General features: G+C 40.0%; 1 protein-coding gene across 3 annotated transcripts in view; it reads left to right on the top strand.

The window, feature by feature from the left end:
• Fam234b (family with sequence similarity 234 member B) overlaps positions 1 to 3,704 on the top strand; it is a 61,882-nt gene that overhangs the window by 984 nt on the left and 57,194 nt on the right. The gene's annotated exons all lie outside the window — the stretch shown is intronic.

Here is a 3,704-nt window from a genome sequence, read left to right as displayed (position 1 = left end):
AAAAAAAAAAAAAAACCTGTCGTTTATCTTAAACTTCCTGAATGGGACTGACTATACTGTTTGAAATTAGCTATTTTAATCAAAGCATATTTGTTCTCCTTGTTAGTAAATTAAGGGTTTTAGGAAATTTTATAGTTCTACTTACATAGAAATTCAAACACTAAGTTGTAGGTGTTTATTTGCTGATCACTTAAAATGTTGAGGGAAAGCGGTTTTTTTCCCTGGCATCTTAGAAAGGGTATCTCAGATTCCAGCAAGGGACTGTGGGGGGTGGGGAGGTAGGATGGTACAGGAGCCTTCAGAGTTTCTGGTCCCATACCTTGAAACCAGCCTGTGTCTTAGATGACTTTGTCCCTTGACTTTATGCTTTTAGATTTTTTTTTTTTTTGCCCCCTCTTGGGCTTCTTAGCACACTGGGAAAGAATACTGATGATATCTTTCTTGGAATGTGTACATAATACTGAAAATAGACATACCAGACTTTCTCTGCAGGATTAATTTATTTTGAAGTAGACTTAGAGCTTAATTTGTTTGTTTTAGTTTTTTTGTCACAGGGCTCTCACTTTGTAGCCTGGGCTGGCCTGGAAATTCAAACTCGGAGAAACCCTCCTGCCTCTGCCTCCTGAGTGCTGGGATTAAAGGTGTGTGTCCGGCTAGCCTTAGTGTTTACATGCTATCTTCTCAAAGGGCTAATGAAATGTCAGAAATTTTTAGCTTTCATTTTCCCTTTTTCCTTTAGAGCCCTTGTTTTATTTCATCATAGACAACTGCTACTCTCTTGAGAATAAGAATTCAGAAAAGGGGGGTATAGCTCAGTGGTATAGGGCATGCTTAGAGTTCAATCCCAGGCCCTGAAAAAAAAAGTCATCTTCAAGGGAGAGGCTGGACAAGAGAGGGTAATAGGGGTGAATGTGAGCAAAGCACAGCACTATAGATGTGTAACTGTCATAATGAAACCCATTGTTTTGTATACTCAAAGAATTTTTATTGAATTTTTGTGAATTTCCTACAATATATTTTGATCATATTTAGATACTCCCCCATCTGTACCCCCTTACTACCCCATGCACAATTTCATGTACTCTATTATATATACATATGTATTTTAATTTCAATTAATTATTTATTTATTTTTGAGACAACATCTCCCTGTAGCCCCAACTGGCCTAGACTCACTAGACCAGGCTGGCCTTGAACTCCCAGAGCTCTGCTTGCCTCTGCATCCCAAGTGCTGGGATTAAAGCCACCACGCTTGGCAATTATATATATATATACATATATATGTATATATATATATAACATATATATTATATATTAAGGCTTATAGAGTCAAATTTGTGTCCCCAAATGTCCTTTGGTGTGGGTCCAGTCTACTAACTAGAGCCTGGTCGACCTACTAAGAGTCTCACTCTTAAAATGAGGCTGACTCTCCCCCTCCTAGCAGGCATCAGTTGTCAATAGTTTCTCAGGTAGGGTTGGTGTTTCTTCCCCATGTCTGTTCTGGAGTTTTGTTTAGTTTGAGCCACAGTCACCATTGCTGTGAGTTCATATCAGTAACTGACCAGCTGTCTAGGTAACTCTGTTTCCTTGTCATCAAAATAATTTTTAAAGAAAGAATACAGGAAAATCTTGCTTGAGCTGTGTGTCTCACTTACTGAAGCTGTGGTGTACACAGAATAGTCCTTGGAGTATTTGGTGATAGTAATTGGGTTGGCTGACAGGGTAGGGTGAAGGATTCCTGTAGTCCAGTCCTTCGGACTGTGTTTGGAAGGAGATTTGGCCCTGAGCTATGATCAATACATTTTTAGGTATAGATACAGTATCCACATGTTCCAGTATGTGATGTAGATTTGTTGTTGTGTTGGTTTTGCTCATCCTGGTCTCTCTCTTGCCCTTTTTCCTCACCACCCAAAGTACATAGTTTTTGGCTTTTATATTAGGTAGAAGTGGCTTTCTCGTAGCTCTTATTTGAATACCCTGTAATTGGGACTGTAAGACTGCCATTCTGTTTGTGTTACTGTGTCCTGTTACCTTAGTTAACCTCCTTCCTACTTTTTGGTGTGAGGGAGGTGAATGGAATGGTGGCTAAGAACAGGAGACAGGCTCAGGATTTGTTTTGCTTTGTGTGTTTATTGTTTTTTTGTTTTAAAAATTTATTTATTTATTTATTTATTTGACTGTTAGGGTGCAAGTATTGGTACCATGTATGTGCGATACTGGTGTAGGCCAGAAGAGGGCAATGGATCTCTTGGAACCGGAGTTAGATTGTTGCTGTTATGTAGGTGCTAGGAACTGAACCCTGGTCCTCTTCAAGAGCAGCCAGTACTCTTAACTGTTGAGCCACCTCTCTAGCCTCTGTTTGATTTTTTGAGACAAGGTCTCACTACGTAGCTCTGACTGGCCTGGAGCTCACTATGTAGACTACACTGGCCTTGAACTCACAGATATGCTCTGGCCTTTGCCTCCAGAGTGCTGGGATTAAAGATTTGTACCACCAGGCTTACCAAACTCAATATTTGAGTTGAGTTGAATTGAGTGCTGAGGATCGAATCCAAGGTTTTGAATGTGCTAGATTTGGTAGTGATAGAGCACTCTACCAGCTGAGCTATATCCTCACTCAGGCTCAAGATTAAATTCTGCCTTTACCTGATTAGTTACCTCTTTAGTTTTAGTTTTCTCATCTGTAATAGTAATGTTATTCTAGAATACTCTCTACATGTCATACACTGCACTGCACATTTATCTCATAGTATTATTTAGGATAATAAAAGAGATGCCTGTACTTAGGAATTTAATTAACTTTGGACATATTAGTTATTGTTATTATCATTACTTGTACCATGGTCATTTATGGATCTGGTGCCCTAGGGGAAGCCTGATCCAATAGTGACCCAGTGACAGAGCTCACCCACCCTGTGATGGAAGAACAGTTGCTTGCAGTGCATTTCATAGTCCACATCCTTACACTTAGCCCAGGACGAAAAGATATTTGGCTCCTATGCATGTAGTTAATAAGTAACCAAGGGACATTGTGACATTCATAAATCCTGTAGAACAGCTTATCTCTTAGGTATATATTTTTTTAGGCCATTTTTAAGTTTGAAGGTCAAACATTGAAGGGACTATTAGAGCACAGTATTATTGTTGTGGTTTGCTTTATGATGTGTAACTTAGAGGGACTGTGAGCCCTAGATAAACTATGAGTTATGAATTATTTACCCTCAGTTATAGTTACATATTCCAGGGTATATGTGGATCACAGTGTATGCTCTAGGGCTACATGTGTTGTAGGGTACTGCACAGTTTAGTGTATTTTCCTGAACACACTTGGGAATGGCATAATTGCATCTTTTCATAGTTTTCCTTTCTCTGTATCATTTGGAAATGCTATTGGGTCACCGTATCAGGTGACTTTTCCTAGGAGGAAAAGCTATATTGGTGAAAAGCTCATTTATATTGTTCTACTTTGCCTTCAATTGCTGTGACAAAACACTGATCAATATCAGCTTGCGGAGGAAAGGGTTTATTTGGCTTACATCTCCTAGGTCACAGTTCATCAGGGAGCCCAAGGTAGCAACTCAGGGCAGGAACCTGGAGGCAGGAGCTGAAGCACAGACCATGGAGGAACACTGTTTACTGGCTTGCTCTCCTGGCCCCTGCTCAGCCTTCTTTCTTATGCAACACAGGCCCACCTGCCCAGGGCT

The sequence above is a fragment of the Nannospalax galili genome, unplaced genomic scaffold, assembly GCF_000622305.1.
Source record: "Nannospalax galili isolate Female #2095 unplaced genomic scaffold, S.galili_v1.0 scaffold210, whole genome shotgun sequence".
In the NCBI taxonomy this organism is placed as follows: domain Eukaryota; kingdom Metazoa; phylum Chordata; class Mammalia; order Rodentia; family Spalacidae; genus Nannospalax; species Nannospalax galili.
This window is presented reverse-complemented; position numbering and strand designations above follow the sequence as displayed.